At 52.5% G+C, this 27,049-nt stretch overlaps 50 non-coding genes across 50 annotated transcripts; all 50 read left to right on the forward strand.

Annotated features, from left to right (window-relative positions):
* The first annotated feature begins 171 nt into the window (after positions 1–171).
* On the forward strand, positions 172–287 carry LOC141261009 (U5 spliceosomal RNA). Its single transcript, XR_012319721.1, has one exon. It is a non-coding gene; the product is annotated as a U5 spliceosomal RNA (small nuclear RNA).
* Positions 288–619: 332 nt separating this feature from the next.
* Positions 620–735, forward strand: LOC141261011 (U5 spliceosomal RNA). Its single transcript, XR_012319722.1, has one exon. It is a non-coding gene; the product is annotated as a U5 spliceosomal RNA (small nuclear RNA).
* Positions 736–1,067: 332 nt separating this feature from the next.
* LOC141260045 (U5 spliceosomal RNA) lies at positions 1,068–1,183 on the forward strand. Its single transcript, XR_012318807.1, has one exon. It is a non-coding gene; the product is annotated as a U5 spliceosomal RNA (small nuclear RNA).
* Positions 1,184–1,515: 332 nt separating this feature from the next.
* On the forward strand, positions 1,516–1,631 carry LOC141259979 (U5 spliceosomal RNA). Its single transcript, XR_012318743.1, has one exon. It is a non-coding gene; the product is annotated as a U5 spliceosomal RNA (small nuclear RNA).
* Positions 1,632–1,963: 332 nt separating this feature from the next.
* Positions 1,964–2,079, forward strand: LOC141260554 (U5 spliceosomal RNA). The gene has a single exon (XR_012319300.1). It is a non-coding gene; the product is annotated as a U5 spliceosomal RNA (small nuclear RNA).
* A 332-nt stretch (positions 2,080–2,411) lies between these two features.
* Positions 2,412–2,527, forward strand: LOC141259886 (U5 spliceosomal RNA). The gene has a single exon (XR_012318654.1). It is a non-coding gene; the product is annotated as a U5 spliceosomal RNA (small nuclear RNA).
* Positions 2,528–2,859: 332 nt separating this feature from the next.
* LOC141259881 (U5 spliceosomal RNA) lies at positions 2,860–2,975 on the forward strand. The gene has a single exon (XR_012318649.1). It is a non-coding gene; the product is annotated as a U5 spliceosomal RNA (small nuclear RNA).
* Positions 2,976–3,307: 332 nt separating this feature from the next.
* Positions 3,308–3,423, forward strand: LOC141259735 (U5 spliceosomal RNA). Its single transcript, XR_012318505.1, has one exon. It is a non-coding gene; the product is annotated as a U5 spliceosomal RNA (small nuclear RNA).
* Positions 3,424–3,755: 332 nt separating this feature from the next.
* Positions 3,756–3,871, forward strand: LOC141261012 (U5 spliceosomal RNA). The gene has a single exon (XR_012319723.1). It is a non-coding gene; the product is annotated as a U5 spliceosomal RNA (small nuclear RNA).
* A 332-nt stretch (positions 3,872–4,203) lies between these two features.
* On the forward strand, positions 4,204–4,319 carry LOC141261013 (U5 spliceosomal RNA). The gene has a single exon (XR_012319724.1). It is a non-coding gene; the product is annotated as a U5 spliceosomal RNA (small nuclear RNA).
* Positions 4,320–4,651: 332 nt separating this feature from the next.
* LOC141260087 (U5 spliceosomal RNA) lies at positions 4,652–4,767 on the forward strand. Its single transcript, XR_012318847.1, has one exon. It is a non-coding gene; the product is annotated as a U5 spliceosomal RNA (small nuclear RNA).
* A 332-nt stretch (positions 4,768–5,099) lies between these two features.
* Positions 5,100–5,215, forward strand: LOC141261014 (U5 spliceosomal RNA). The gene has a single exon (XR_012319725.1). It is a non-coding gene; the product is annotated as a U5 spliceosomal RNA (small nuclear RNA).
* Positions 5,216–5,547: 332 nt separating this feature from the next.
* Positions 5,548–5,663, forward strand: LOC141260046 (U5 spliceosomal RNA). The gene has a single exon (XR_012318808.1). It is a non-coding gene; the product is annotated as a U5 spliceosomal RNA (small nuclear RNA).
* Positions 5,664–5,995: 332 nt separating this feature from the next.
* LOC141260088 (U5 spliceosomal RNA) lies at positions 5,996–6,111 on the forward strand. Its single transcript, XR_012318848.1, has one exon. It is a non-coding gene; the product is annotated as a U5 spliceosomal RNA (small nuclear RNA).
* A 332-nt stretch (positions 6,112–6,443) lies between these two features.
* On the forward strand, positions 6,444–6,559 carry LOC141260555 (U5 spliceosomal RNA). The gene has a single exon (XR_012319301.1). It is a non-coding gene; the product is annotated as a U5 spliceosomal RNA (small nuclear RNA).
* A 332-nt stretch (positions 6,560–6,891) lies between these two features.
* On the forward strand, positions 6,892–7,007 carry LOC141259887 (U5 spliceosomal RNA). The gene has a single exon (XR_012318655.1). It is a non-coding gene; the product is annotated as a U5 spliceosomal RNA (small nuclear RNA).
* A 332-nt stretch (positions 7,008–7,339) lies between these two features.
* Positions 7,340–7,455, forward strand: LOC141259892 (U5 spliceosomal RNA). The gene has a single exon (XR_012318660.1). It is a non-coding gene; the product is annotated as a U5 spliceosomal RNA (small nuclear RNA).
* Positions 7,456–7,787: 332 nt separating this feature from the next.
* Positions 7,788–7,903, forward strand: LOC141259746 (U5 spliceosomal RNA). The gene has a single exon (XR_012318516.1). It is a non-coding gene; the product is annotated as a U5 spliceosomal RNA (small nuclear RNA).
* Positions 7,904–8,235: 332 nt separating this feature from the next.
* LOC141261015 (U5 spliceosomal RNA) lies at positions 8,236–8,351 on the forward strand. Its single transcript, XR_012319726.1, has one exon. It is a non-coding gene; the product is annotated as a U5 spliceosomal RNA (small nuclear RNA).
* Positions 8,352–8,683: 332 nt separating this feature from the next.
* Positions 8,684–8,799, forward strand: LOC141261016 (U5 spliceosomal RNA). Its single transcript, XR_012319727.1, has one exon. It is a non-coding gene; the product is annotated as a U5 spliceosomal RNA (small nuclear RNA).
* Positions 8,800–9,131: 332 nt separating this feature from the next.
* LOC141260090 (U5 spliceosomal RNA) lies at positions 9,132–9,247 on the forward strand. The gene has a single exon (XR_012318850.1). It is a non-coding gene; the product is annotated as a U5 spliceosomal RNA (small nuclear RNA).
* A 332-nt stretch (positions 9,248–9,579) lies between these two features.
* LOC141260551 (U5 spliceosomal RNA) lies at positions 9,580–9,695 on the forward strand. The gene has a single exon (XR_012319297.1). It is a non-coding gene; the product is annotated as a U5 spliceosomal RNA (small nuclear RNA).
* A 332-nt stretch (positions 9,696–10,027) lies between these two features.
* LOC141260314 (U5 spliceosomal RNA) lies at positions 10,028–10,143 on the forward strand. Its single transcript, XR_012319071.1, has one exon. It is a non-coding gene; the product is annotated as a U5 spliceosomal RNA (small nuclear RNA).
* A 332-nt stretch (positions 10,144–10,475) lies between these two features.
* Positions 10,476–10,591, forward strand: LOC141259873 (U5 spliceosomal RNA). The gene has a single exon (XR_012318641.1). It is a non-coding gene; the product is annotated as a U5 spliceosomal RNA (small nuclear RNA).
* A 331-nt stretch (positions 10,592–10,922) lies between these two features.
* LOC141260504 (U5 spliceosomal RNA) lies at positions 10,923–11,039 on the forward strand. Its single transcript, XR_012319253.1, has one exon. It is a non-coding gene; the product is annotated as a U5 spliceosomal RNA (small nuclear RNA).
* A 332-nt stretch (positions 11,040–11,371) lies between these two features.
* On the forward strand, positions 11,372–11,487 carry LOC141261017 (U5 spliceosomal RNA). The gene has a single exon (XR_012319728.1). It is a non-coding gene; the product is annotated as a U5 spliceosomal RNA (small nuclear RNA).
* Positions 11,488–11,819: 332 nt separating this feature from the next.
* Positions 11,820–11,935, forward strand: LOC141260392 (U5 spliceosomal RNA). The gene has a single exon (XR_012319147.1). It is a non-coding gene; the product is annotated as a U5 spliceosomal RNA (small nuclear RNA).
* Positions 11,936–12,267: 332 nt separating this feature from the next.
* Positions 12,268–12,383, forward strand: LOC141261018 (U5 spliceosomal RNA). The gene has a single exon (XR_012319729.1). It is a non-coding gene; the product is annotated as a U5 spliceosomal RNA (small nuclear RNA).
* A 332-nt stretch (positions 12,384–12,715) lies between these two features.
* LOC141260164 (U5 spliceosomal RNA) lies at positions 12,716–12,831 on the forward strand. The gene has a single exon (XR_012318923.1). It is a non-coding gene; the product is annotated as a U5 spliceosomal RNA (small nuclear RNA).
* A 332-nt stretch (positions 12,832–13,163) lies between these two features.
* On the forward strand, positions 13,164–13,279 carry LOC141260091 (U5 spliceosomal RNA). Its single transcript, XR_012318851.1, has one exon. It is a non-coding gene; the product is annotated as a U5 spliceosomal RNA (small nuclear RNA).
* Positions 13,280–13,611: 332 nt separating this feature from the next.
* LOC141260547 (U5 spliceosomal RNA) lies at positions 13,612–13,727 on the forward strand. The gene has a single exon (XR_012319294.1). It is a non-coding gene; the product is annotated as a U5 spliceosomal RNA (small nuclear RNA).
* Positions 13,728–14,059: 332 nt separating this feature from the next.
* On the forward strand, positions 14,060–14,175 carry LOC141259986 (U5 spliceosomal RNA). Its single transcript, XR_012318750.1, has one exon. It is a non-coding gene; the product is annotated as a U5 spliceosomal RNA (small nuclear RNA).
* Positions 14,176–14,507: 332 nt separating this feature from the next.
* On the forward strand, positions 14,508–14,623 carry LOC141260185 (U5 spliceosomal RNA). Its single transcript, XR_012318944.1, has one exon. It is a non-coding gene; the product is annotated as a U5 spliceosomal RNA (small nuclear RNA).
* Positions 14,624–14,955: 332 nt separating this feature from the next.
* Positions 14,956–15,071, forward strand: LOC141259874 (U5 spliceosomal RNA). The gene has a single exon (XR_012318642.1). It is a non-coding gene; the product is annotated as a U5 spliceosomal RNA (small nuclear RNA).
* A 332-nt stretch (positions 15,072–15,403) lies between these two features.
* LOC141259729 (U5 spliceosomal RNA) lies at positions 15,404–15,519 on the forward strand. The gene has a single exon (XR_012318499.1). It is a non-coding gene; the product is annotated as a U5 spliceosomal RNA (small nuclear RNA).
* Positions 15,520–15,851: 332 nt separating this feature from the next.
* LOC141261020 (U5 spliceosomal RNA) lies at positions 15,852–15,967 on the forward strand. Its single transcript, XR_012319731.1, has one exon. It is a non-coding gene; the product is annotated as a U5 spliceosomal RNA (small nuclear RNA).
* A 332-nt stretch (positions 15,968–16,299) lies between these two features.
* LOC141261021 (U5 spliceosomal RNA) lies at positions 16,300–16,415 on the forward strand. The gene has a single exon (XR_012319732.1). It is a non-coding gene; the product is annotated as a U5 spliceosomal RNA (small nuclear RNA).
* Positions 16,416–16,747: 332 nt separating this feature from the next.
* On the forward strand, positions 16,748–16,863 carry LOC141261022 (U5 spliceosomal RNA). The gene has a single exon (XR_012319733.1). It is a non-coding gene; the product is annotated as a U5 spliceosomal RNA (small nuclear RNA).
* A 332-nt stretch (positions 16,864–17,195) lies between these two features.
* Positions 17,196–17,311, forward strand: LOC141261023 (U5 spliceosomal RNA). The gene has a single exon (XR_012319734.1). It is a non-coding gene; the product is annotated as a U5 spliceosomal RNA (small nuclear RNA).
* A 332-nt stretch (positions 17,312–17,643) lies between these two features.
* Positions 17,644–17,759, forward strand: LOC141259730 (U5 spliceosomal RNA). Its single transcript, XR_012318500.1, has one exon. It is a non-coding gene; the product is annotated as a U5 spliceosomal RNA (small nuclear RNA).
* Positions 17,760–18,091: 332 nt separating this feature from the next.
* LOC141259821 (U5 spliceosomal RNA) lies at positions 18,092–18,207 on the forward strand. Its single transcript, XR_012318589.1, has one exon. It is a non-coding gene; the product is annotated as a U5 spliceosomal RNA (small nuclear RNA).
* A 332-nt stretch (positions 18,208–18,539) lies between these two features.
* On the forward strand, positions 18,540–18,655 carry LOC141261073 (U5 spliceosomal RNA). The gene has a single exon (XR_012319782.1). It is a non-coding gene; the product is annotated as a U5 spliceosomal RNA (small nuclear RNA).
* Positions 18,656–18,987: 332 nt separating this feature from the next.
* Positions 18,988–19,103, forward strand: LOC141260174 (U5 spliceosomal RNA). The gene has a single exon (XR_012318933.1). It is a non-coding gene; the product is annotated as a U5 spliceosomal RNA (small nuclear RNA).
* Positions 19,104–19,435: 332 nt separating this feature from the next.
* Positions 19,436–19,551, forward strand: LOC141261024 (U5 spliceosomal RNA). Its single transcript, XR_012319735.1, has one exon. It is a non-coding gene; the product is annotated as a U5 spliceosomal RNA (small nuclear RNA).
* A 332-nt stretch (positions 19,552–19,883) lies between these two features.
* LOC141259764 (U5 spliceosomal RNA) lies at positions 19,884–19,999 on the forward strand. Its single transcript, XR_012318533.1, has one exon. It is a non-coding gene; the product is annotated as a U5 spliceosomal RNA (small nuclear RNA).
* Positions 20,000–20,331: 332 nt separating this feature from the next.
* On the forward strand, positions 20,332–20,447 carry LOC141259829 (U5 spliceosomal RNA). The gene has a single exon (XR_012318597.1). It is a non-coding gene; the product is annotated as a U5 spliceosomal RNA (small nuclear RNA).
* A 332-nt stretch (positions 20,448–20,779) lies between these two features.
* LOC141261025 (U5 spliceosomal RNA) lies at positions 20,780–20,895 on the forward strand. The gene has a single exon (XR_012319736.1). It is a non-coding gene; the product is annotated as a U5 spliceosomal RNA (small nuclear RNA).
* Positions 20,896–21,227: 332 nt separating this feature from the next.
* On the forward strand, positions 21,228–21,343 carry LOC141261026 (U5 spliceosomal RNA). The gene has a single exon (XR_012319737.1). It is a non-coding gene; the product is annotated as a U5 spliceosomal RNA (small nuclear RNA).
* Positions 21,344–21,675: 332 nt separating this feature from the next.
* On the forward strand, positions 21,676–21,791 carry LOC141261027 (U5 spliceosomal RNA). Its single transcript, XR_012319738.1, has one exon. It is a non-coding gene; the product is annotated as a U5 spliceosomal RNA (small nuclear RNA).
* Positions 21,792–22,123: 332 nt separating this feature from the next.
* Positions 22,124–22,239, forward strand: LOC141260603 (U5 spliceosomal RNA). Its single transcript, XR_012319345.1, has one exon. It is a non-coding gene; the product is annotated as a U5 spliceosomal RNA (small nuclear RNA).
* The last annotated feature ends 4,810 nt before the right edge of the window (positions 22,240–27,049 follow it).

The raw sequence follows: 27,049 nt of genomic DNA on the forward strand, positions 1-27,049 counted from the left end.
GACCAGAACATCGAGCAGCCTATGGAAGATGATGGGCTGTCGCCCGGCTGGCTGTGTATTGCCCTTTTTGTTTTTCCATCCCCAAAGGCCGCAGCCTCTTCTAGGTGGTCTCCCTGGGCCAAGGGAGGGCTGCGGCCATGGCGGTAGGTCGGGAGGAGGCCCTTGCCCAGTATACTCTGGCTTCTCTTCAGAACGTAAAAATCTTTCGCCTTTTACTAAAGATTTCCGTGGAGAGGAGCAAAACTGAGTTTTGTGGCAATTTTTGCATGCTCCAGCTTGCTGGGGCTTCCTTCATTTGGTTGAACAACAGAATGAGTGGGGGGTGGGCTTTCAGTGGGAGACTGAATCCTGTGGTTGGTTGGGAGGTGGCCCTCATTTGAATATTGTGGCCATGGACGGCCCCCTTCTGGGGAGCTGGAAGTGTAAGTGACGCTCTGGCAGCAGGATGGACCAGAACATGGAGCAGCCTATGGAAGATGATGGGCTGTCGCCCGGCTGGCTGTGTGTTGCCCTTTTTGTTTTTCCATCCCCAAAGGCCGCAGCCTCTTCTAGGTGGTCTCCCTGGGCCAAGGGAGGGCTGCGGCCATGGCGGTAGGTCGGGAGGAGGCCCTTGCCCAGTATACTCTGGCTTCTCTTCAGAACGTAAAAATCTTTCGCCTTTTACTAAAGATTTCCGTGGAGAGGAGCAAAACTGAGTTTTGTGGCAATTTTTGCATGCTCCAGCTTGCTGGGGCTTCCTTCATTTGGTTGAACAACAGAATGAGTGGGGGGTGGGCTTTCAGTGGGAGACTGAATCCTGTGGTTGGTTGGGAGGTGGCCCTCATTTGAATATTGTGGCCATGGACGGCCCCCTTCTGGGGAGCTGGAAGTGTAAGTGACGCTCTGGCAGCAGGATGGACCAGAACATGGAGCAGCCTATGGAAGATGATGGGCTGTCGCCCGGCTGGCTGTGTGTTGCCCTTTTTGTTTTTCCATCCCCAAAGGCCGCAGCCTCTTCTAGGTGGTCTCCCTGGGCCAAGGGAGGGCTGCGGCCATGGCGGTAGGTCGGGAGGAGGCCCTTGCCCAGTATACTCTGGCTTCTCTTCAGAACGTAAAAATCTTTCGCCTTTTACTAAAGATTTCTGTGGAGAGGAGCAAAACTGAGTTTTGTGGCAATTTTTGCATGCTCCAGCTTGCTGGGGCTTCCTTCATTTGGTTTAACAACAGAATGAGTGGGGGGTGGGCTTTCAGTGGGAGACTGAATCCTGTGGTTGGTTGGGAGGTGGCCCTCATTTGAATATTGTGGCCATGGACGGCCCCCTTCTGGGGAGCTGGAAGTGTAAGTGACGCTCTGGCAGCAGGATGGACCAGAACATGGAGCAGCCTATGGAAGATGATGGGCTGTCGCCCGGCTGGCTGTGTGTTGCCCTTTTTGTTTTTCCATCCCCAAAGGCCGCAGCCTCTTCTAGGTGGTCTCCCTGGGCCAAGGGAGGGCTGCGGCCATGGCGGTAGGTCGGGAGGAGGCCCTTGCCCAGTATACCCTGGCTTCTCTTCAGAACGTAAAAATCTTTCGCCTTTTACTAAAGATTTCCGTGGAGAGGAGCAAAACTGAGTTTTGTGGCAATTTTTGTATGCTCCAGCTTGCTGGGGCTTCCTTCATTTGGTTGAACAACAGAATGAGTGGGGGGTGGGCTTTCAGTGGGAGACTGAATCCTGTGGTTGGTTGGGAGGTGGCCCTCATTTGAATATTGTGGCCATGGATGGCCCCCTTCTGGGGAGCTGGAAGTGTAAGTGACGCTCTGGCAGCAGGATGGACCAGAACATGGAGCAGCCTATGGAAGATGATGGGCTGTCGCCCGGCTGGCTGTGTGTTGCCCTTTTTGTTTTTCCATCCCCAAAGGCCGCAGCCTCTTCTAGGTGGTCTCCCTGGGCCAAGGGAGGGCTGCGGCCATGGCGGTAGGTCGGGAGGAGGCCCTTGCCCAGTATACTCTGGCTTCTCTTCAGAACTTAAAAATTTTTTGCCTTCTACTAAAGATTTCTGTGGAGAGGAGCAAAACTGAGTTTTGTGGCAATTTTTGCATGCTCCAGCTTGCTGGGGCTTCCTTCATTTGGTTGAACAACAGAATGAGTGGGGGGTGGGCTTTCAGTGGGAGACTGAATCCTGTGGTTGGTTGGGAGGTGGCCCTCATTTGAATATTGTGGCCATGGACGGCCCCCTTCTGGGGAGCTGGAAGTGTAAGTGACGCTCTGGCAGCAGGATGGACTAGAACATGGAGCAGCCTATGGAAGATGATGGGCTGTCGCCCGGCTGGCTGTGTGTTGCCCTTTTTGTTTTTCCATCCCCAAAGGCCGCAGCCTCTTCTAGGTGGTCTCCCTGGGCCAAGGGAGGGCTGCGGCCATGGCGGTAGGTCGGGAGGAGGCCCTTGCCCAGTATACTCTGGCTTCTCTTCAGAACATAAAAATCTTTCGCCTTTTACTAAAGATTTCCGTGGAGAGGAGCAAAACTGAGTTTTGTTGCAATTTTTGCATGCTCCAGCTTGCTGGGGCTTCCTTCATTTGGTTGAACAACAGAATGAGTGGGGGGTGGGCTTTCAGTGGGAGACTGAATCCTGTGGTTGGTTGGGAGGTGGCCCTCATTTGAATATTGTGGCCATGGACGGCCCCCTTCTGGGGAGCTGGAAGTGTAAGTGACGCTCTGGCAGCAGGATGGACCAGAACATGGAGCAGCCTATGGAAGATGATGGGCTGTCGCCCAGCTGGCTGTGTGTTGCCTTTTTTGTTTTTCCATCCCCAAAGGCCGCAGCCTCTTCTAGGTGGTCTCCCTGGGCCAAGGGAGGGCTGCGGCCATGGCGGTAGGTCGGGAGGAGGCCCTTGCCCAGTATACTCTGGCTTCTCTTCAGAACGTAAAAATCTTTCGCCTTTTACTAAAGATTTCCGTGGAGAGGAGCAAAACTGAGTTTTGTGGCAATTTTTGTATGCTCCAGCTTGCTGGGGCTTCCTTCATTTGGTTGAACAACAGAATGAGTGGGGGGTGGGCTTTCAGTGGGAGACTGAATCCTGTGGTTGGTTGGGAGGTGGCCCTCATTTGAATATTGTGGCCATGGACGGCCCCCTACTGGGGAGCTGGAAGTGTAAGTGACGCTCTGGCAGCAGGATGGACCAGAACATGGAGCAGCCTATGGAAGATGATGGGCTGTCGCCCGGCTGGCTGTGTGTTGCCCTTTTTGTTTTTCCATCCCCAAAGGCCGCAGCCTCTTCTAGGTGGTCTCCCTGGGCCAAGGGAGGGCTGCGGCCATGGCGGTAGGTCGGGAGGAGGCCCTTGCCCAGTATACTCTGGCTTCTCTTCAGAACGTAAAAATCTTTCGCCTTTTACTAAAGATTTCCGTGGAGAGGAGCAAAACTGAGTTTTGTGGCAATTTTTGCATGCTCCAGCTTGATGGGGCTTCCTTCATTTGGTTGAACAACAGAATGAGTGGGGGGTGGGCTTTCAGTGGGAGACTGAATCCTGTGGTTGGTTGGGAGGTGGCCCTCATTTGAATATTGTGGCCATGGACGGCCCCCTTCTGGGGAGCTGGAAGTGTAAGTGACGCTCTGGCAGCAGGATGGACCAGAACATCGAGCAGCCTATGGAAGATGATGGGCTGTCGCCCGGCTGGCTGTGTATTGCCCTTTTTGTTTTTCCATCCCCAAAGGCCGCAGCCTCTTCTAGGTGGTCTCCCTGGGCCAAGGGAGGGCTGCGGCCATGGCGGTAGGTCGGGAGGAGGCCCTTGCCCAGTATACTCTGGCTTCTCTTCAGAACGTAAAAATCTTTCGCCTTTTACTAAAGATTTCCGTGGAGAGGAGCAAAACTGAGTTTTGTGGCAATTTTTGCATGCTCCAGCTTGCTGGGGCTTCCTTCATTTGGTTGAACAACAGAATGAGTGGGGGGTGGGCTTTCAGTGGGAGACTGAATCCTGTGGTTGGTTGGGAGGTGGCCCTCATTTGAATATTGTGACCATGGACGGCCCCCTTCTGGGGAGCTGGAAGTGTAAGTGACGCTCTGGCAGCAGGATGGACCAGAACATGGAGCAGCCTATGGAAGATGATGGGCTGTCGCCCGGCTGGCTGTGTGTTGCCCTTTTTGTTTTTCCATCCCCAAAGGCCGCAGCCTCTTCTAGGTGGTCTCCCTGGGCCAAGGGAGGGCTGCGGCCATGGCGGTAGGTCGGGAGGAGGCCCTTGCCCAGTATACTCTGGCTTCTCTTCAGAACGTAAAAATCTTTCGCCTTTTACTAAAGATTTCCGTGGAGAGGAGCAAAACTGAGTTTTGTGGCAATTTTTGCATGCTCCAGCTTGCTGGGGCTTCCTTCATTTGGTTGAACAACAGAATGAGTGGGGGGTGGGCTTTCAGTGGGAGACTGAATCCTGTGGTTGGTTGGGAGGTGGCCCTCATTTGAATATTGTGGCCATGGACGGCCCCCTTCTGGGGAGCTGGAAGTGTAAGTGACGCTCTGGCAGCAGGATGGACCAGAACATGGAGCAGCCTATGGAAGATGATGGGCTGTCGCCCGGCTGGCTGTGTGTTGCCCTTTTTGTTTTTCCATCCCCAAAGGCCGCAGCCTCTTCTAGGTGGTCTCCCTGGGCCAAGGGATGGCTGCGGCCATGGCGGTAGGTCGGGAGGAGGCCCTTGCCCAGTATACCCTGGCTTCTCTTCAGAACGTAAAAATCTTTCGCCTTTTACTAAAGATTTCCGTGGAGAGGAGCAAAACTGAGTTTTGTGGCAATTTTTGCATGCTCCAGCTTGCTGGGGCTTCCTTCATTTGGTTGAACAACAGAATGAGTGGGGGGTGGGCTTTCAGTGGGAGACTGAATCCTGTGGTTGGTTGGGAGGTGGCCCTCATTTGAATATTGTGGCCATGGACGGCCCCCTTCTGGGGAGCTGGAAGTGTAAGTGACGCTCTGGCAGCAGGATGGACCAGAACATGGAGCAGCCTATGGAAGATGATGGGCTGTCGCCCGGCTGGCTGTGTGTTGCCCTTTTTGTTTTTCCATCCCCAAAGGCCGCAGCCTCTTCTAGGTGGTCTCCCTGGGCCAAGGGAGGGCTGCGGCCATGGCGGTAGGTCGGGAGGAGGCCCTTGCCCAGTATACTCTGGCTTCTCTTCAGAACGTAAAAATCTTTCGCCTTTTACTAAAGATTTCCGTGGAGAGGAGCAAAACTGAGTTTTGTGGCAATTTTTGCATGCTCCAGCTTGCTGGGGCTTCCTTCATTTGGTTGAACAACAGAATGAGTGGGGGGTGGGCTTTCAGTGGGAGACTGAATCCTGTGGTTGGTTGGGAGGTGGCCCTCATTTGAATATTGTGGCCATGGACGGCCCCCTTCTGGGGAGCTGGAAGTGTAAGTGACGCTCTGGCAGCAGGATGGACCAGAACATGGAGCAGCCTATGGAAGATGATGGGCTGTCGCCCGGCTGGCTGTGTGTTGCCCTTTTTGTTTTTCCATCCCCAAAGGCCGCAGCCTCTTCTAGGTGGTCTCCCTGGGCCAAGGGAGGGCTGCGGCCATGGCGGTAGGTCGGGAGGAGGCCCTTGCCCAGTATACTCTGGCTTCTCTTCAGAACGTAAAAATCTTTCGCCTTTTACTAAAGATTTCTGTGGAGAGGAGCAAAACTGAGTTTTGTGGCAATTTTTGCATGCTCCAGCTTGCTGGGGCTTCCTTCATTTGGTTTAACAACAGAATGAGTGGGGGGTGGGCTTTCAGTGGGAGACTGAATCCTGTGGTTGGTTGGGAGGTGGCCCTCATTTGAATATTGTGGCCATGGACGGCCCCCTTCTGGGGAGCTGGAAGTGTAAGTGACGCTCTGGCAGCAGGATGGACCAGAACATGGAGCAGCCTATGGAAGATGATGGGCTGTCGCCCGGCTGGCTGTGTGTTGCCCTTTTTGTTTTTCCATCCCCAAAGGCCGCAGCCTCTTCTAGGTGGTCTCCCTGGGCCAAGGGAGGGCTGCGGCCATGGCGGTAGGTCGGGAGGAGGCCCTTGCCCAGTATACCCTGGCTTCTCTTCAGAACGTAAAAATCTTTCGCCTTTTACTAAAGATTTCCGTGGAGAGGAGCAAAACTGAGTTTTGTGGCAATTTTTGCATGCTCCAGCTTGCTGGGGCTTCCTTCATTTGGTTGAACAACAGAATGAGTGGGGGGTGGGCTTTCAGTGGGAGACTGAATCCTGTGGTTGGTTGGGAGGTGGCCCTCATTTGAATATTGTGGCCATGGATGGCCCCCTTCTGGGGAGCTGGAAGTGTAAGTGACGCTCTGGCAGCAGGATGGACCAGAACATGGAGCAGCCTATGGAAGATGATGGGCTGTCGCCCGGCTGGCTGTGTGTTGCCCTTTTTGTTTTTCCATCCCCAAAGGCCGCAGCCTCTTCTAGGTGGTCTCCCTGGGCCAAGGGAGGGCTGCGGCCATGGCGGTAGGTCGGGAGGAGGCCCTTGCCCAGTATACTCTGGCTTCTCTTCAGAACTTAAAAATTTTTTGCCTTCTACTAAAGATTTCTGTGGAGAGGAGCAAAACTGAGTTTTGTGGCAATTTTTGCATGCTCCAGCTTGCTGGGGCTTCCTTCATTTGGTTGAACAACAGAATGAGTGGGGGGTGGGCTTTCAGTGGGAGACTGAATCCTGTGGTTGGTTGGGAGGTGGCCCTCATTTGAATATTGTGGCCATGGACGGCCCCCTTCTGGGGAGCTGGAAGTGTAAGTGACGCTCTGGCAGCAGGATGGACTAGAACATGGAGCAGCCTATGGAAGATGATGGGCTGTCGCCCGGCTGGCTGTGTGTTGCCCTTTTTGTTTTTCCATCCCCAAAGGCCGCAGCCTCTTCTAGGTGGTCTCCCTGGGCCAAGGGAGGGCTGCGGCCATGGCGGTAGGTCGGGAGGAGGCCCTTGCCCAGTATACTCTGGCTTCTCTTCAGAACATAAAAATCTTTCGCCTTTTACTAAAGATTTCCGTGGAGAGGAGCAAAACTGAGTTTTGTTGCAATTTTTGCATGCTCCAGCTTGCTGGGGCTTCCTTCATTTGGTTGAACAACAGAATGAGTGGGGGGTGGGCTTTCAGTGGGAGACTGAATCCTGTGGTTGGTTGGGAGGTGGCCCTCATTTGAATATTGTGGCCATGGACGGCCCCCTTCTGGGGAGCTGGAAGTGTAAGTGACGCTCTGGCAGCAGGATGGACCAGAACATGGAGCAGCCTATGGAAGATGATGGGCTGTCGCCCAGCTGGCTGTGTGTTGCCTTTTTTGTTTTTCCATCCCCAAAGGCCGCAGCCTCTTCTAGGTGGTCTCCCTGGGCCAAGGGAGGGCTGCGGCCATGGCGGTAGGTCGGGAGGAGGCCCTTGCCCAGTATACTCTGGCTTCTCTTCAGAACGTAAAAATCTTTCGCCTTTTACTAAAGATTTCCGTGGAGAGGAGCAAAACTGAGTTTTGTGGCAATTTTTGTATGCTCCAGCTTGCTGGGGCTTCCTTCATTTGGTTGAACAACAGAATGAGTGGGGGGTGGGCTTTCAGTGGGAGACTGAATCCTGTGGTTGGTTGGGAGGTGGCCCTCATTTGAATATTGTGGCCATGGACGGCCCCCTACTGGGGAGCTGGAAGTGTAAGTGACGCTCTGGCAGCAGGATGGACCAGAACATGGAGCAGCCTATGGAAGATGATGGGCTGTCGCCCGGCTGGCTGTGTGTTGCCCTTTTTGTTTTTCCATCCCCAAAGGCCGCAGCCTCTTCTAGGTGGTCTCCCTGGGCCAAGGGAGGGCTGCGGCCATGGCGGTAGGTCGGGAGGAGGCCCTTGCCCAGTATACTCTGGCTTCTCTTCAGAACGTAAAAATCTTTCGCCTTTTACTAAAGATTTCCGTGGAGAGGAGCAAAACTGAGTTTTGTGGCAATTTTTGCATGCTCCAGCTTGATGGGGCTTCCTTCATTTGGTTGAACAACAGAATGAGTGGGGGGTGGGCTTTCAGTGGGAGACTGAATCCTGTGGTTGGTTGGGAGGTGGCCCTCATTTGAATATTGTGGCCATGGACGGCCCCCTTCTGGGGAGCTGGAAGTGTAAGTGACGCTCTGGCAGCAGGATGGACCAGAACATCGAGCAGCCTATGGAAGATGATGGGCTGTCGCCCGGCTGGCTGTGTATTGCCCTTTTTGTTTTTCCATCCCCAAAGGCCGCAGCCTCTTCTAGGTGGTCTCCCTGGGCCAAGGGAGGGCTGCGGCCATGGCGGTAGGTCGGGAGGAGGCCCTTGCCCAGTATACTCTGGCTTCTCTTCAGAACGTAAAAATCTTTCGCCTTTTACTAAAGATTTCCGTGGAGAGGAGCAAAACTGAGTTTTGTGGCAATTTTTGCATGCTCCAGCTTGCTGGGGCTTCCTTCATTTGGTTGAACAACAGAATGAGTGGGGGGTGGGCTTTCAGTGGGAGACTGAATCCTGTGGTTGGTTGGGAGGTGGCCCTCATTTGAATATTGTGACCATGGACGGCCCCCTTCTGGGGAGCTGGAAGTGTAAGTGACGCTCTGGCAGCAGGATGGACCAGAACATGGAGCAGCCTATGGAAGATGATGGGCTGTCGCCCGGCTGGCTGTGTGTTGCCCTTTTTGTTTTTCCATCCCCAAAGGCCGCAGCCTCTTCTAGGTGGTCTCCCTGGGCCAAGGGAGGGCTGCGGCCATGGCGGTAGGTCGGGAGGAGGCCCTTGCCCAGTATACTCTGGCTTCTCTTCAGAACGTAAAAATCTTTCGCCTTTTACTAAAGATTTCCGTGGAGAGGAGCAAAACTGAGTTTTGTGGCAATTTTTGCATGCTCCAGCTTGCTGGGGCTTCCTTCATTTGGTTGAACAACAGAATGAGTGGGGGGTGGGCTTTCAGTGGGAGACTGAATCCTGTGGTTGGTTGGGAGGTGGCCCTCATTTGAATATTGTGGCCATGGACGGCCCCCTTCTGGGGAGCTGGAAGTGTAAGTGACGCTCTGGCAGCAGGATGGACCAGAACATGGAGCAGCCTATGGAAGATGATGGGCTGTCGCCCGGCTGGCTGTGTGTTGCCCTTTTTGTTTTTCCATCCCCAAAGGCCGCAGCCTCTTCTAGGTGGTCTCCCTGGGCCAAGGGATGGCTGCGGCCATGGCGGTAGGTCGGGAGGAGGCCCTTGCCCAGTATACCCTGGCTTCTCTTCAGAACGTAAAAATCTTTCGCCTTTTACTAAAGATTTCCGTGGAGAGGAGCAAAACTGAGTTTTGTGGCAATTTTTGCATGCTCCAGCTTGCTGGGGCTTCCTTCATTTGGTTGAACAACAGAATGAGTGGGGGGTGGGCTTTCAGTGGGAGACTGAATCCTGTGGTTGGTTGGGAGGTGGCCCTCATTTGAATATTGTGGCCATGGACGGCCCCCTTCTGGGGAGCTGGAAGTGTAAGTGACGCTCTGGCAGCAGGATGGACCAGAACATGGAGCAGCCTATGGAAGATGATGGGCTGTCGCCCGGCTGGCTGTGTGTTGCCCTTTTTGTTTTTCCATCCCCAAAGGCCGCAGCCTCTTCTAGGTGGTCTCCCTGGGCCAAGGGAGGGCTGCGGCCATGGCGGTAGGTCGGGAGGAGGCCCTTGCCCAGTATACTCTGGCTTCTCTTCAGAACATAAAAATTTTTTGCCTTCTACTAAAGATTTCTGTGGAGAGGAGCAAAACTGAGTTTTGTGGCAATTTTTGCATGCTCCAGCTTGCTGGGGCTTCCTTCATTTGGTTGAACAACAGAATGAGTGGGGGGTGGGCTTTCAGTGGGAGACTGAATCCTGTGGTTGGTTGGGAGGTGGCCCTCATTTGAATATTGTGGCCATGGACGGCCCCCTTCTGGGGAGCTGGAAGTGTAAGTGACGCTCTGGCAGCAGGATGGACTAGAACATGGAGCAGCCTATGGAAGATGATGGGCTGTCGCCCGGCTGGCTGTGTGTTGCCCTTTTTGTTTTTCCATCCCCAAAGGCCGCAGCCTCTTCTAGGTGGTCTCCCTGGGCCAAGGGAGGGCTGCGGCCATGGCGGTAGGTCGGGAGGAGGCCCTTGCCCAGTATACTCTGGCTTCTCTTCAGAACATAAAAATCTTTCGCCTTTTACTAAAGATTTCTGTGGAGAGGAGCAAAACTGAGTTTTGTTGCAATTTTTGCATGCTCCAGCTTGCTGGGGCTTCCTTCATTTGGTTGAACAACAGAATGAGTGGGGGGTGGGCTTTCAGTGGGAGACTGAATCCTGTGGTTGGTTGGGAGGTGGCCCTCATTTGAATATTGTGGCCATGGACGGCCCCCTTCTGGGGAGCTGGAAGTGTAAGTGACGCTCTGGCAGCAGGATGGACCAGAACATGGAGCAGCCTATGGAAGATGATGGGCTGTCGCCCAGCTGGCTGTGTGTTGCCTTTTTTGTTTTTCCATCCCCAAAGGCCGCAGCCTCTTCTAGGTGGTCTCCCTGGGCCAAGGGAGGGCTGCGGCCATGGCGGTAGGTCGGGAGGAGGCCCTTGCCCAGTATACTCTGGCTTCTCTTCAGAACGTAAAAATCTTTCGCCTTTTACTAAAGATTTCCGTGGAGAGGAGCAAAACTGAGTTTTGTGGCCATTTTTGTATGCTCCAGCTTGCTGGGGCTTCCTTCATTTGGTTAACAACAGAATGAGTGGGGGGTGGGCTTTCAGTGGGAGACTGAATTCTGTGGTTGGTTGGGAGGTGGCCCTCATTTGAATATTGTGGCCATGGACGGCCCCCTACTGGGGAGCTGGAAGTGTAAGTGACGCTCTGGCAGCAGGATGGACCAGAACATGGAGCAGCCTATGGAAGATGATGGGCTGTCGCCCGGCTGGCTGTGTGTTGCCCTTTTTGTTTTTCCATCCCCAAAGGCCGCAGCCTCTTCTAGGTGGTCTCCCTGGGCCAAGGGAGGGCTGCGGCCATGGCGGTAGGTCGGGAGGAGGCCCTTGCCCAGTATACCCTGGCTTCTCTTCAGAACGTAAAAATCTTTCGCCTTTTTACTAAAGATTTCCGTGGAGAGGAGCAAAACTGAGTTTTGTGGCAATTTTTGCATGCTCCAGCTTGCTGGGGCTTCCTTCATTTGGTTGAACAACAGAATGAGTGGGGGGTGGGCTTTCAGTGGGAGACTGAATCCTGTGGTTGGTTGGGAGGTGGCCCTCATTTGAATATTGTGGCCATGGACGGCCCCCTTCTGGGGAGCTGGAAGTGTAAGTGACGCTTTGGCAGCAGGATGGACCAGAACATGGAGCAGCCTATGGAAGATGATGGGCTGTCGCCCGGCTGGCTGTGTGTTGCCCTTTTTGTTTTTCCATCCCCAAAGGCCGCAGCCTCTTCTAGGTGGTCTCCCTGGGCCAAGGGAGGGCTGCGGCCATGGCGGTAGGTCGGGAGGAGGCCCTTGCCCAGTATACTCTGGCTTCTCTTCAGAACGTAAAAATCTTTCGCCTTTTACTAAAGATTTCCGTGGAGAGGAGCAAAACTGAGTTTTGTGGCAATTTTTGCATGCTCCAGCTTGCTGGGGCTTCCTTCATTTGGTTGAAAAACAGAATGAGTGGGGGGTGGGCTTTCAGTGGGAGACTGAATCCTGTGGTTGGTTGGGAGGTGGCCCTCATTTGAATATTGTGGCCATGGACGGCCCTCTTCTGGGGAGCTGGAAGTGTAAGTGACGCTCTGGCAGCAGGATGGACCAGAACATGGAGCAGCCTATGGAAGATGATGGGCTGTCGCCCGGCTGGCTGTGTGTTGCCCTTTTTGTTTTTCCATCCCCAAAGGCCGCAGCCTCTTCTAGGTGGTCTCCCTGGGCCAAGGGAGGGCTGCGGCCATGGCGGTAGGTCGGGAGGAGGCCCTTGCCCAGTATACTCTGGCTTCTCTTCAGAATGTAAAAATCTTTCGCCTTTTACTAAAGATTTCCGTGGAGAGGAGCAAAACTCAGTTTTGTGGCAATTTTTGCATGCTCCAGCTTGCTGGGGCTTCCTTCATTTGGTTGAACAACAGAATGAGTGGGGGGTGGGCTTTCAGTGGGAGACTGAATCCTGTGGTTGGTTGGGAGGTAGCCCTCATTTGAATATTGTGGCCATGGACGGCCCCCTTCTGGGGAGCTGGAAGTGTAAGTGACGCTCTGGCAGCAGGATGGACCAGAACATGGAGCAGCCTATGGAAGATGATGGGCTGTCGCCCGGCTGGCTGTGTGTTGCCCTTTTTGTTTTTCCATCCCCAAAGGCCGCAGCCTCTTCTAGGTGGTCTCCCTGGGCCAAGGGAGGGCTGCGGCCATGGCGGTAGGTCGGGAGGAGGCCCTTGCCCAGTATACTCTGGCTTCTCTTCAGAACGTAAAAATCTTTCGCCTTTTACTAAAGATTTCCGTGGAGAGGAGCAAAACTGAGTTTTGTGGCAATTTTTGCATGCTCCAGCTTGCTGGGGCTTCCTTCATTTGGTTGAACAACAGAATGAGTGGGGGGTGGGCTTTCAGTGGGAGACTGAATCCTGTGGTTGGTTGGGAGGTGGCCCTCATTTGAATATTGTGGCCATGGACGGCCCCCTTCTGGGGAGCTGGAAGTGTAAGTGACGCTCTGGCAGCAGGATGGACCAGAACATGGAGCAGCCTATGGAAGATGATGGGCTGTCGCCCGGCTGGCTGTGTGTTGCCCTTTTTGTTTTTCCATCCCCAAAGGCCGCAGCCTCTTCTAGGTGGTCTCCCTGTGCCAAGGGAGGGCTGCGGCCATGGCGGTAGGTCGGGAGGAGGCCCTTGCCCAGTATACTCTGGCTTCTCTTCAGAACGTAAAAATCTTTTGCATTTTACTAAAGATTTCCGTGGAGAGGAGCAAAACTGAGTTTTGTGGCAATTTTTGCATGCTCCAGCTTGCTGGGGCTTGCTTCATTTGGTTGAACAACAGAATGAGTGGGGGGTGGGCTTTCAGTGGGAGACTGAATCCTGTGGTTGGTTGGGAGGTGGCCCTCATTTGAATATTGTGGCCATGGACGGCCCCCTTCTGGGGAGCTGGAAGTGTAAGTGACGCTCTGGCAGCAGGATGGACCAGAACATGGAGCAGCCTATGGAAGATGATGGGCTGTCGCCCGGCTGGCTGTGTGTTGCCCTTTTTGTTTTTCCATCCCCAAAGGCCGCAGCCTCTTCTAGGTGGTCTCCCTGGGCCAAGGGAGGGCTGCGGCCATGGCGGTAGGTCGGGAGGAGGCCCTTGCCCAGTATACCCTGGCTTCTCTTCAGAACGTAAAAATCTTTCGCCTTTTACTAAAGATTTCCGTGGAGAGGAGCAAAACTGAGTTTTGTGGCAATTTTTGCATGCTCCAGCTTGCTGGGGCTTCCTTCATTTGGTTGAACAACAGAATGAGTGGGGGGTGGGCTTTCAGTGGGAGACTGAATCCTGTGGTTGGTTGGGAGGTGGCCCTCATTTGAATATTGTGGCCATGGACGGCCCCCTTCTGGGGAGCTGGAAGTGTAAGTGACGCTCTGGCAGCAGGATGGACCAGAACATGGAGCAGCCTATGGAAGATGATGGGCTGTCGCCCGGCTGGCTGTGTGTTGCCCTTTTTGTTTTTCCATCCCCAAAGGCCGCAGCCTCTTCTAGGTGGTCTCCCTGGGCCAAGGGAGGGCTGCGGCCATGGCGGTAGGTCGGGAAGAGGCCCTTGCCCAGTATACTCTGGCTTCTCTTCAGAACATAAAAATTTTTCGCCTTCTACTAAAGATTTCTGTGGAGAGGAGCAAAACTGAGTTTTGTGGCAATTTTTGCATGCTCCAGCTTGCTGGGGCTTCCTTCATTTGGTTGAACAACAGAATGAGTGGGGGGTGGGCTTTCAGTGGGAGACTGAATCCTGTGGTTGGTTGGGAGGTGGCCCTCATTTGAATATTGTGGCCATGGACGGCCCCCTTCTGGGGAGCTGGAAGTGTAAGTGACGCTCTGGCAGCAGGATGGACTAGAACATGGAGCAGCCTATGGAAGATGATGGGCTGTCGCCCGGCTGGCTGTGTGTTGCCCTTTTTGTTTTTCCATCCCCAAAGGCCGCAGCCTCTTCTAGGTGGTCTCCCTGGGCCAAGGGAGGGCTGCGGCCATGGCGGTAGGTCGGGAGGAGGCCCTTGCCCAGTATACTCTGGCTGCTCTTCAGAACGTAAAAATCTTTCGCCTTTTACTAAAGATTTCCGTGGAGAGGAGCAAAACTGAGTTTTGTGGCAATTTTTGCATGCTCCAGCTTGCTGGGGCTTCCTTCATTTGGTTGAACAACAGAATGAGTGAGGGGTGGGCTTTCAGTGGGAGACTGAATCCTGTGGTCGGTTGGGAGGTGGCCCTCATTTGAATATTGTGGCCATGGACGGCCCCCTTCTGGGGAGCTGGAAGTGTAAGTGACGCTCTGGCAGCAGGATGGACCAGAACATGGAGCAGCCTATGGAAGATGATGGGCTGTCGCCCGGCTGGCTGTGTGTTGCCCTTTTTGTTTTTCCATCCCCAAAGGCCGCAGCCTCTTCTAGGTGGTCTCCCTGGGCCAAGGGAGGGCTGTGGCCATGGCGGTAGGTCGGGAGGAGGCCCTTGCCCAGTATACTCTGGCTTCTCTTCAGAACGTAAAAATCTTTCGCCTTTTACTAAAGATTTACGTGGAGAGGAGCAAAACTGAGTTTTGTTGCAATTTTTGCATGCTCCAGCTTGCTGGGGCTTCCTTCATTTGGTTGAACAACAGAATGAGTGGGGGGTGGGCTTTCAGTGGGAGACTGAATCCTGTGGTTGGTTGGGAGGTGGCCCTCATTTGAATATTGTGGCCATGGACGGCCCCCTTCTGGGGAGCTGGAAGTGTAAGTGACGCTCTGGCAGCAGGATGGACCAGAACATGGAGCAGCCTATGGAAGATGATGGGCTGTCGCCCAGCTGGCTGTGTGTTGCCTTTTTTGTTTTTCCATCCCCAAAGGCCGCAGCCTCTTCTAGGTGGTCTCCCTGGGCCAAGGGAGGGCTGTGGCCATGGCGGTAGGTCGGGAGGAGGCCCTTGCCCAGTATACTCTGGCTTCTCTTCAGAACGTAAAAATCTTTCGCCTTTTACTAAAGATTTCCGTGGAGAGGAGCAAAACTGAGTTTTGTGGCCATTTTTGTATGCTCCAGCTTGCTGGGGCTTCCTTCATTTGGTTGAACAACAGAATGAGTGGGGGGTGGGCTTTTAGTGGGAGACTGAATCCTGTGGTTGGTTGGGAGGTGGCCCTCATTTGAATATTGTGGCCATGGACGGCCCCCTTCTGGGGAGCTGGAAGTGTAAGTGACGCTCTGGCAGCAGGATGGACCAGAACATGGAGCAGCCTATGGAAGATGATGGGCTGTCGCCCGGCTGGCTATGTGTTGCCCTTTTTGTTTTTCCATCCCCAAAGGCCGCAGCCTCTTCTAGGTGGTCTCCCTGGGCCAAGGGAGGGCTGCGGCCATGGCGGTAGGTCGGGAGGAGGCCCTTGCCCAGTATACTCTGGCTTCTCTTCAGAACGTAAAAATCTTTCGCCTTTTACTAAAGATTTCCGTGGAGAGGAGCAAAACTGAGTTTTGTGGCAATCTTTGCATGCTCCAGCTTGCTGGGGCTTCCTTCATTTGGTTGAACAACATAATGAGTGGGGGGTGGGCTTTCAGTGGGAGACTGAATCCTGTGGTTGGTTGGGAGGTGGCCCTCATTTGAATATTGTGGCCATGGACGGCCCCCTTCTGAGGAGCTGGAAGTGTAAGTGACGTTCTGGCAGCAGGATGGACCAGAACATGGAGCAGCCTATGGAAGATGATGGGCTGTCGCCCGGCTGGCTGTGTGTTGCCCTTTTTGTTTTTCCATCCCCAAAGGCCGCAGCCTCTTCTAGGTGGTCTCCCTGGGCCAAGGGAGGGCTGCGGTCATGGCGGTAGGTCGGGAGGAGGCCCTTGCCCAGTATACTCTGGCTTCTCTTCAGAACGTAAAAATCTTTCGCCTTTTACTAAAGATTTCCGTGGAGAGGAGCAAAACTGAGTTTTGTGGCAATTTTTGCATGCTCCAGCTTGCTGGGGCTTCCTTCATTTGGTTGAACAACAGAATGAGTGGGGGGTGGGCTTTCAGTGGGAGACTGAATCCTGTGGTTGGTTGGGAGGTGGCCCTCATTTGAATATTGTGGCCATGGACGGCCCCCTTCTGGGGAGCTGGAAGTGTAAGTGACGCTCTGGCAGCAGGATGGACCAGAACATGGAGCAGCCTATGGAAGATGATGGGCTGTCGCCCGGCTGGCTGTGTGTTGCCCTTTTTGTTTTTCCATCCCCAAAGGCCGCAGCCTCTTCTAGGTGGTCTCCCTGGGCCAATGGAGGGCTGCGGCCATGGCGGTAGGTCGGGAGGAGGCCCTTGCCCAGTATACTCTGGCTTCTCTTCAGAACGTAAAAATCTTTCGCCTTTTACTAAAGATTTCCGTGGAGAGGAGCAAAACTGAGTTTTGTGGCAATTTTTGCATGCTCCAGCTTGCTGGGGCTTCCTTCATTTGGTTGAACAACAGAATGAGTGGGGGGTGGGCTTTCAGTGGGAGACTGAATCCTGTGGTTGGTTGGGAGGTGGCCCTCATTTGAATATTGTGGCCATGGACGGCCCCCTTCTGGGGAGCTGGAAGTGTAAGTGACGCTCTGGCAGCAGGATGGACCAGAACATGGAGCAGCCTATGGAAGATGATGGGCTGTCGCCCGGCTGGCTGTGTGTTGCCCTTTTTGTTTTTCCATCCCCAAAGGCCGCAGCCTCTTCTAGGTGGTCTCCCTGGGCCAAGGGAGGGCTGCGGCCATGGCGGTAGGTCGGGAGGAGGCCCTTGCCCAGTATACTCTGGCTTCTCTTCAGAACGTAAAAATCTTTCGCCTTTTACTAAAGATTTCCGTGGAGAGGAGCAAAACTGAGTTTTGTGGCAATTTTTGCATGCTCCAGCTTGCTGGGGCTTCCTTCATTTGGTTGAACAACAGAATGAGTGGGGGGTGGGCTTTCAGTGGGAGACTGAATCCTGTGGTTGGTTGGGAGGTGGCCCTCATTTGAATATTGTGGCCATGGACGGCCCCCTTCTGGGGAGCTGGAAGTGTAAGTGACGCTCTGGCAGCAGGATGGACCAGAACATGGAGCAGCCTATGGAAGATGATGGGCTGTCGCCCGGCTGGCTGTGTGTTGCCCTTTTTGTTTTTCCATCCCCAAAGGCCGCAGCCTCTTCTAGGTGGTCTCCCTGGGCCAAGGGAGGGCTGCGGCCATGGCGGTAGGTCGGGAGGAGGCCCTTGCCCAGTATACTCTGGCTTCTCTTCAGAACGTAAAAATCTTTCGCCTTTTACTAAAGATTTCCGTGGAGAGGAGCAAAACTGAGTTTTGTGGCAATTTTTGCATGCTCCAGCTTGCTGGGGCTTTCTTCATTTGGTTGAACAACAGAATGAGTGGGGGGTGGGCTTTCAGTGGGAGACTGAATCCTGTGGTAGGTTGGGAGGTGGCCCTCATTTGAATATTGTGGCCATGGACGGCCCCCTTCTGGGGAGCTGGAAGTGTAAGTGACGCTCTGGCAGCAGGATGGACCAGAACATGGAGCAGCCTATGGAAGATGATGGGCTGTCGCCCGGCTGGCTGTGTGTTGCCCTTTTTGTTTTTCCATCCCCAAAGGCCGCAGCCTCTTCTAGGTGGTCTCCCTGGGCCAAGGGAGGGCTGCGGCCATGGCGGTAGGTCGGGAGGAGGCCCTTGCCCAGTATACTCTGGCTTCTCTTCAGAACGTAAAAATCTTTCGCCTTTTACTAAAGATTTCCGTGGAGAGGAGCAAAACTGAGTTTTGTGGCAATCTTTGCATGCTCCAGCTTGCTGGGGCTTCCTTCATTTGGTTGAACAACATAATGAGTGGGGGGTGGGCTTTCAGTGGGAGACTGAATCCTGTGGTTGGTTGGAAGGTGGCCCTCATTTGAATATTGTGGCCATGGACGGCCCCCTTCTGGGGAGCTGGAAGTGTAAGTGACGCTCTGGCAGCAGGATGGACCAGAACATGGAGCAGCCTATGGAAGATGATGGGCTGTCGCCCGGCTGGCTGTGTGTTGCCCTTTTTGTTTTTCCATCCCCAAAGGCCGCAGCCTCTTCTAGGTGGTCTCCCTGGGCCAAGGGAGGGCTGCGGTCATGGCGGTAGGTCGGGAGGAGGCCCTTGCCCAGTATACTCTGGCTTCTCTTCAGAATGTAAAAATCTTTCGCCTTTTACTAAAGATTTCCGTGGAGAGGAGCAAAACTGAGTTTTGTGGCAATTTTTGCATGCTCCAGCTTGCTGGGGCTTCCTTCATTTGGTTGAACAACAGAATGAGTGGGGGGTGGGCTTTCAGTGGGAGACTGAATCCTGTGGTTGGTTGGGAGGTGGCCCTCATTTGAATATTGTGGCCATGGACGGCCCCCTTCTGGGGAGCTGGAAGTGTAAGTGACGCTCTGGCAGCAGGATGGACCAGAACATGGAGCAGCCTATGGAAGATGATGGGCTGTCGCCCGGCTGGCTGTGTGTTGCCCTTTTTGTTTTTCCATCCCCAAAGGCCGCAGCCTCTTCTAGGTGGTCTCCCTGGGCCAAGGGAGGGCTGCGGCCATGGCGGTAGGTCGGGAGGAGGCCCTTGCCCAGTATACTCTGGCTTCTCTTCAGAACGTAAAAATCTTTCGCCTTTTACTAAAGATTTCCGTGGAGAGGAGCAAAATTGAGTTTTGTGGCAATCTTTGCATGCTCCAGCTTGCTGGGGCTTCCTTCATTTGGTTGAACAACATAATGAGTGGGGGGTGGGCTTTCAGTGGGAGACTGAATCCTGTGGTTGGTTGGGAGGTGGCCCTCATTTGAATATTGTGGCCATGGACGGCCCCCTTCTGGGGAGCTGGAAGTGTAAGTGACGCTCTGGCAGCAGGATGGACCAGAACATGGAGCAGCCTATGGAAGATGATGGGCTGTCGCCCGGCTGGCTGTGTGTTGCCCTTTTTGTTTTTCCATCCCCAAAGGCCGCAGCCTCTTCTAGGTGGTCTCCCTGGGCCAAGGGAGGGCTGCGGTCATGGCGGTAGGTCGGGAGGAGGCCCTTGCCCAGTATACTCTGGCTTCTCTTTAGAACTTAAAAATCTTTCGCCTTTTACTAAAGATTTCCGTGGAGAGGAGCAAAACTGAGTTTTGTGGCAATTTTTGCATGCTCCAGCTTGCTGGGGCTTCCTTCATTTGGTTGAACAACAGAATGAGTGGGCGGTGGGCTTTCAGTGGGAGACTGAATCCTGTGGTTGGTTGGGAGGTGGCCCTCATTTGAATATTGTGGCCATGGACGGCCCCCTTCTGGGGAGCTGGAAGTGTAAGTGACGCTCTGGCAGCAGGATGGACCAGAACATGGAGCAGCCTATGGAAGATGATGGGCTGTCGCCCGGCTGGCTGTGTGTTGCCCTTTTTGTTTTTCCATCCCCAAAGGCCGCAGCCTCTTCTAGGTGGTCTCCCTGGGCCAAGGGAGGGCTGCGGCCATGGCGGTAGGTCGGGAGGAGGCCCTTGCCCAGTATACTCTGGCTTCTCTTCAGAACGTAAAAATCTTTCGCCTTTTACTAAAGATTTCCGTGGAGAGGAGCAAAACTGAGTTTTGTGGCAATTTTTGCATGCTCCAGCTTGCTGGGGCTTCCTTCATTTGGTTGAACAACAGAATGAGTGGGGGGTGGGCTTTCAGTGGGAGACTGAATACTGTGGTTGGTTGGTAGGTGGCCCTCATTTGAATATTGTGGCCATGGACGACCCCCTTCTGGGGAGCTGGAAGTGTAAGTGACGCTCTGGCAGCAGGATGGACCAGAACATGGAGCAGCCTATGGAAGATGATGGGCTGTCGCCCGGCTGGCTGTGTGTTGCCCTTTTTGTTTTTCCATCCCCAAAGGCCGCAGCCTCTTCTAGGTGGTCTCCCTGGGCCAAGGGAGGGCTGCGGCCATGGCGGTAGGTCGGGAGGAGGCCCTTGCCCAGTATACTCTGGCTTCTCTTCAGAACGTAAAAATTTTTCGCCTTTTACTAAAGATTTCCGTGGAGAGGAGCAAAACTGAGTTTTGTGGCAATTTTTGCATGCTCCAGCTTGCTGGGGCTTCCTTCATTTGGTTGAACAACAGAATGAGTGAGGGGTGGGCTTTCAGTGGGAGACTGAATCCTGTGGTTGGTTGGGAGGTGGCCCTCATTTGAATATTGTGGCCATGGACGGCCCCCTTCTGGGGAGCTGGAAGTGTAAGTGACGCTCTGGCAGCAGGATGGACCAGAACATGGAGCAGCCTATGGAAGATGATGGGCTGTCGCCCGGCTGGCTGTGTGTTGCCCTTTTTGTTTTTCCATCCCCAAAGGCCGCAGCCTCTTCTAGGTGGTCTCCCTGGGCCAAGGGAGGGCTGCGGCCATGGCGGTAGGTCGGGAGGAGGCCCTTGCCCAGTATACTCTGGCTTCTCTTCAGAATGTAAAAATCTTTTGCCTTTTACTAAAGATTTCCGTGGAGAGGAGCAAAACTGAGTTTTGTGGCAATTTTTGCATGCTCCAGCTTGCTGGGGCTTCCTTCATTTGGTTGAACAACAGAATGAGTGGGGGGTGGGCTTTCAGTGGGAGACTGAATCCTGTGGTTGGTTGGGAGGTGGCCCTCATTTGAATATTGTGGCCATGGACGGCCCCCTTCTGGGGAGCTGGAAGTGTAAGTGACGCTCTGGCAGCAGGATGGACCAGAACATGGAGCAGCCTATGGAAGATGATGGGCTGTCGCCCGGCTGGCTGTGTGTTGCCCTTTTTGTTTTTCCATCCCCAAAGGCCGCAGCCTCTTCTAGGTGGTCTCCCTGGGCCAAGGGAGGGCTGCGGCCATGGCGGTAGGTCGGGAGGAGGCCCTTGCCCAGTATACTCTGGCTTCTCTTCAGAACGTAAAAATCTTTCGCCTTTTACTAAAGATTTCCGTGGAGAGGAGCAAAACTGAGTTTTGTGGCAATTTTTGCATGCTCCAGCTTGCTGGGGCTTTCTTCATTTGGTTGAACAACAGAATGAGTGGGGGGTGGGCTTTCAGTGGGAGACTGAATCCTGTGGTTGGTTGGGAGGTGGCCCTCATTTGAATATTGTGGCCATGGACGGCCCCCTTCTGGGGAGCTGGAAGTGTAAGTGACGCTCTGGCAGCAGGATGGACCAGAACATGGAGCAGCCTATGGAAGATGATGGGCTGTCGCCCGGCTGGCTGTGTGTTGCCCTTTTTGTTTTTCCATCCCCAAAGGCCGCAGCCTCTTCTAGGTGGTCTCCCTGGGCCAAGGGAGGGCTGCGGCCATGGCGGTAGGTCGGGAGGAGGCCCTTGCCCAGTATACTCTGGCTTCTCTTCAGAACGTAAAAATCTTTCGCCTTTTACTAAAGATTTCCGTGGAGAGGAGCAAAACTGAGTTTTGTGGCAATTTTTGCATGCTCCAGCTTGCTGGGGCTTCCTTCATTTGGTTGAACAACAGAATGAGTGGGGGGTGGGCTTTCAGTGGGAGACTGAATCCTGTGGTTGGTTGGGAGGTGGCCCTCATTTGAATATTGTGGCCATGGACGGCCCCCTTCTGGGGAGCTGGAAGTGTAAGTGACGCTCTGGCAGCAGGATGGACCAGAACATGGAGCAGCCTATGGAAGATGATGGGCTGTCGCCCGGCTGGCTGTGTGTTGCCCTTTTTGTTTTTCCATCCCCAAAGGCCGCAGCCTCTTCTAGGTGGTCTTCCTGGGCCAAGGGAGGGCTGCGGCCATGGCGGTAGGTCGGGAGGAGGCCCTTGCCCAGTATACTCTGGCTTCTCTTCAGAACGTAAAAATCTTTCGCCTTTTACTAAAGATTTCCGTGGAGAGGAGCAAAACTGAGTTTTGTGGCAATTTTTGCATGCTCCAGCTTGCTGGGGCTTCCTTCATTTGGTTGAACAACAGAATGAGTGGGGGGTGGGCTTTCAGTGGGAGACTGAATCCTGTGGTTGGTTGGGAGGTGGCCCTCATTTGAATATTGTGGCCATGGACGGCCCCCTTCTGGGGAGCTGGAAGTGTAAGTGACGCTCTCGCAGCAGGATGGACCAGAACATGCAGCAGCCTATGGAAGATGATGGGCTGTCGCCCGGCTGGCTGTGTGTTGCCCTTTTTGTTTTTCCATCCCCAAAGGCCGCAGCCTCTTCTAGGTGGTCTCCCTGGGCCAAGGGAGGGCTGCGGCCATGGCGGTAGGTCGGGAGGAGGCCATTGCCCAGCATACTCTGGCTTCTCTTCAGAACATAAAAATATTTTGCTTTTTACTAAAGATTTCCATGGAGAGGAGCAAAACTGAGTTTTGTGGCAATTTTTAAGTGCTCCAGCTTGCTGGGGCTTTCTTCCCGGCCGCTGCCGGCACAAGGTTATGAAAAGCTTCCGCCTCCGCGCCTCTTCGTCCTGGGAGAAATGACAGCTGGGTAGATATGGTTTCCCAAGTTCTTTCACCAAGCTAAAGAATGTGGGTGTGGTGAAATACAACTCAGCAAAAAAAGCTGTGGACTGGCTCCATACCATCCCTGGTCACATTCACTTGATCATGTGTTTGTGGTTAGGCTTTCCTTCCCAGTAAGTGCACTTGGGAGGGCACGGGTAATGTTGTGGGACCCGTGCTTGTGGAAGGCGGAGACGATACTGGGAGAAATAGTGGCGGCTGGGGACCGAGCATGGATATGCGACGCGCCCCCTGGGCCGTGGGGTGATATCACGGTGGCGGTGACCCAGGGCGGTCGATAAAAGGGGTTATTGAAAAGGGGATTTATAGGGGTTTTATAGTGTTTTTATAAAGTTTGTAACGCCACCTGTGGAATGCGGCTAAAAGGGGCCGCCACTGCGGAACAGTCCTCTGAAGCTGATGTTACTGCAGCAGGGATGGTATGACTCTCCATAGGAAATGCTAGCTTCAGGGCAGTGTGATGTTGTAGGTTATGCTGGGCGTTGTAATGCAGGGAGTGATGACACCGCAATAAACACAGAGTCAGTGTGGTGCAGTCCCAGGGTCTTTACTCACAGTTGATGCAGTTCAGGTTACAGAGCTCAGTGTAACTGCCCAGGTCGTTCTGTGTTTACTCAGGGAGGGGTTAAGTCAACTCCCAAGCATCTCTGGAGTACTTAGCGGGACCCCCCTCTGTGTGTTCTCTTTCTTTATGGCCTTTTTCCTGCACCTCACACCTAGTGTCTCCAATCTGGTTTCCGCAGGCCTTGGCGGGCGACGTCTGTTCCGTCCCCTGGGTCCTATGTGGCTAACCTTCTCGGTGAGACTGACGTGGACTTGTGGCTACAGAACATAAAGTCCTGCAGCCTCCGGTTTCTAGTTAAGACTTGAAATCTTCCACAAGTTGAGGGACCGGTTCCCCTTACATGGCCTGACCCCTCCACCACCTGGCAGACGCGGGCGTACGGGTGGCCTTCTGCACGGACCGTACCCATAGGGTCCTCTCTTCTGTTCCTGGAGTCTTTCTGCTCCCTCTCCTCTCTTCTCTCCTTCCTCCAGACTTGGGCCCCACCAACTAGGCCCGCCTCTGGAGTATAGCTCCTCCAGAGCCTCTGCTCTTTCACTTCTCCTCCTCCAACTGCTCAACGGTTCTAAGATGGCTTCTCTCTATATACTCCTGTGGAAGTGCTCCCCTGATCTACTTCCTCCACCCACACCCACTACATGGTTCCCCCTTACTGTGGTTCCCCCCCACTCCAGCCAGGAACAAGGGACTGTGCTCTCCCTTAGGAGCAATCTCGCCTGCCCTCTGAAATGTGGTGTAGTGAATGCGGGTGTTAGGGTCCTAAGCGGTACTCCTTCCTTACTTGAGAGTGAGATACCACACCTCTGGGTGAGATGCAGTACCTCTGTAGTGACCGAAGCCTCAGGGGCGCCATAGATACCCGGTCGCAGCCACCATAAGATTGTGGACAGCTTCTGCCTCCACGAGCCTAAAAGGCCATATTTCAAGTGCAAGCAGCTGTAAAAAATTTGGCAGTATAGTATTGCAGCCTGTGGGTGGGTGGCTGGCTGCATACTTGCGCTTGCATTCCAAGGAATGGGGTAGGGACAACTGAACGCTGCACTGGGACAAGGACGTGGAAGGTGATTGTTGCAAGTCTGCAATGACAGGTGCATGGCGGGAGGCATCTTCGCATGCGCCAAGGATCACTTATGATGGGCACACTTTTAGGCAGTGACCTGGGAGTCAGAGATGCTTCCAGAGGTCTTCCCCATGCTGTTCCCATGTCTTTTCAGCACTGTATGCATGTGTCTGATGATGTGTCACACACCTCATGGCCAGATAAGGTTGTAAAATGTTAAAATTACGTTTCCCAGTGAATGCATTTGTCTTGGTTAAAAGCAATGCAAAAGTGCAAAAACTCATCAAAAACGCTACGTGTGAACATAGCCCAAGGTGTTGAGAAGTATTTTTGGTTTTGGTTATTTATTTTGCCTTATATGCAAGTCATTACCCTGGAAAGGATGTTCCTTAACATATTTCCCAGAAAAATCCATTTGGGTTTCGTTTTTGTATGCTTTATTGTGAGTCCGTAAAAGTGGCGTAATACTCTGACAACGTTGTTGACAGCAGTGATCTGGGAGTCAGAGATGTCTCAGGGGTCTTTCCCATGCTGTTCCCATGTCATTTGAGCACTGTTCCCGTCGATTTGGGCAATTTTTAGGCCCTCTGCAGACCGCCGGGGGGAGCCGCCTGAAAAATACTCGAGTTTCCCATAGACTTACATTGGGCTTGTTGCTCAGGTCGAGCACCCGAGTATTCCAATTTGCTCGAACCGAGCAACGAGTACCCAAGCATTTTAGTGCTCGCTCATCACTACTTATGACCATGTTATATTTCAGTTTTTCTTTTTTAATAAATTTGCAAAAAAATTTTACATTTCTGTTTTTTTTCAGTCAAGATGGGGTGCAGAGTGTACTTTAATGAGAAAAAAAATGAACTTTTTAGAATTTACCAAATGGCTGCAATGAAACTAAGAGTGAAAAATTTAAAGGGGCCTGTATACTTTTCGTACCCACTGTATATCTCATTCACACAGACATTCCAAAACCTATATATGTCATTAAGTTTGTAACCCCTAAGGAGAAAAAAAAACAATATTTTAAATTCCTATTTTTACGGAATATAATACTGGGATGATCGGGGATGTTCATAAGATCGTTGATGAGAAGTGGCCAATATTTTGAAAAAATATCCATTATTTTCTTATGAGATTGGTTATACGTACTTACAAGGCTGTATTTGATTTTCCTGTCAAGTTCCATTCCGCTGGTATCCACAGATTTTTGAGGTGGAGACCACTAGTAAATTCAAGATAACCGTTGACATCAATGCTCTTGAAGTGTGTTGAAGTGTAAATATTATTCTTCGTATCTTTGTATATATTCAAATCCAAAAATTCTATGTTTGAAGGATAAAAATTATGCGAGAATCCCAAACCCCAAGAATTGAAGTTGAGATCCCTCACATATGTTTCAGCTTCCTTAAAGGTACCAGTCCAAATGATAAATAAGTCATCAATATATCTTTTGTAGAAGTGAATGTGGCCCACCGGCGGGGGGGGGGGGGGGGCTGTGCGATGTGAACAGACTCGAATAGACCCATGAACAGGTTCGAATAACTGGGTGCGAAACGTGTGCCCATCGCACAGCTACTCACCTGCCGGTAGGTCACACCCTCAAAAGAGAACACATGGTGTTCAAGAACAAATTTGATGCTGTCAACCAAAATGGATGACTGAAGAGAAGATCAGAGAAGGATGAGTCCTGATGAAAATAGTGCTGTATGGATTTTAAGTCTAATTCATGTTGGATATTCAAGTATAGGGCCAAAAAATCCAATGCCATGAAGAAAAATTGGTTTGGCACCCTCAAACTTTTGAGCTCAGTTATCAAATGAGTGGAATCTCTCAAATAAGAGGGTAGTTGCAACATATAACACTGTAAAAAAAGATCAATGTAATGGGACAAATTAGCCGTGAGTAAATTTAGGAAATTATAGGGCAGGCAACCAGTGAGAGGGGGGGGGGGTAATCAAACTTTTGTGTATTTTGGGCAACAAATAAACAAAGGTAACTGAAAATTCTTAATGTTTAAAAAATCTTTTTCTTTCATATTCAAAATGTTCTTGGAATTCGCTTTCCCAATTACTGACATATATTCACTGTAATATTGATCAGAGGGATCTTTCTTGAGCTTGATATAATAATCCTCAGCACTGAGGACCTTATGGCCTTCTATGAGGTAGCATTCTCTGTTGAGACTGACCACCCCTCTACCCTTATCAGCTGCCCAGATGATTATATAGGGATTGTTCTTTAGTCGCTCCATGGTGATACGTTCACCGCTTGTGGGTATAGACCTAAGTTCTTTTTGTACCAAATGGAGGAATGTTTCGATATGACTCCCTTTATGATGATGTGGGTAAAATTGAGACTTGGGACAAACATCCACATGTAAGGTTGGAATGTCACTGTTGGGCTCCAATTGTAAGGAACTAGTGGAATCTGAAATTCTTGGTTGCTTTTCCTTTATCAGGACATGACCATTGATGGTCAATTTCCTGACAAAAGAGTTAAGATCCAAGAATAAATCAAAGGGGTCTTGTCTTGCTGAGGAGCAAAAGGACAGGCCTCTTGAGTAATCGGACCTCCTCTTGATCTAGGACATGGTTCGATAAATTAAATATTCTTAGTTCCTCTTTCTTTTGGGACTTTTTTCTTTTTGAGCTGGAATTGTGTCTAGTCCCTGCCCTATAACACCTGTATCAGCTTTTCTTTTTTGTGCATGATTGGGGTTCAGGGTACTTATTGGCGGAAAAAAAGATGTGATCTTATTAAGATTCTTCTTTGGTTTAGCATTGGGGATGCCCTTTTTGGATGACGTATCCTTCACAAGGGTACCAACAGATGAATGAAGTGGTTCGAAAATAGGAGACCATCCAACTGTCCCTTGGGGGGTCTCCCTATGCCTATTGGGTTTGTGGGTGCCAGTGGGAGGAGGGGCTATTCTGGAGGGAAGAAAACAACCTCCGACAGCCTCTGATGATCTAGCAAAAGTGGATTTGAAGATGAGGGACCAATGGGAGTCATTGAGATCATACTGCTTAACGTCCCATGTGTGGAATCAAGATCCTCACTGATGTGTGTGAT

The sequence above is a fragment of the Phyllobates terribilis genome, unplaced genomic scaffold (assembly GCF_046119375.1).
Source record: "Phyllobates terribilis strain yellow unplaced genomic scaffold, ASM4611937v1 Scaffold_3__8_contigs__length_932513732, whole genome shotgun sequence".
In the NCBI taxonomy this organism is placed as follows: domain Eukaryota; kingdom Metazoa; phylum Chordata; class Amphibia; order Anura; family Dendrobatidae; genus Phyllobates; species Phyllobates terribilis.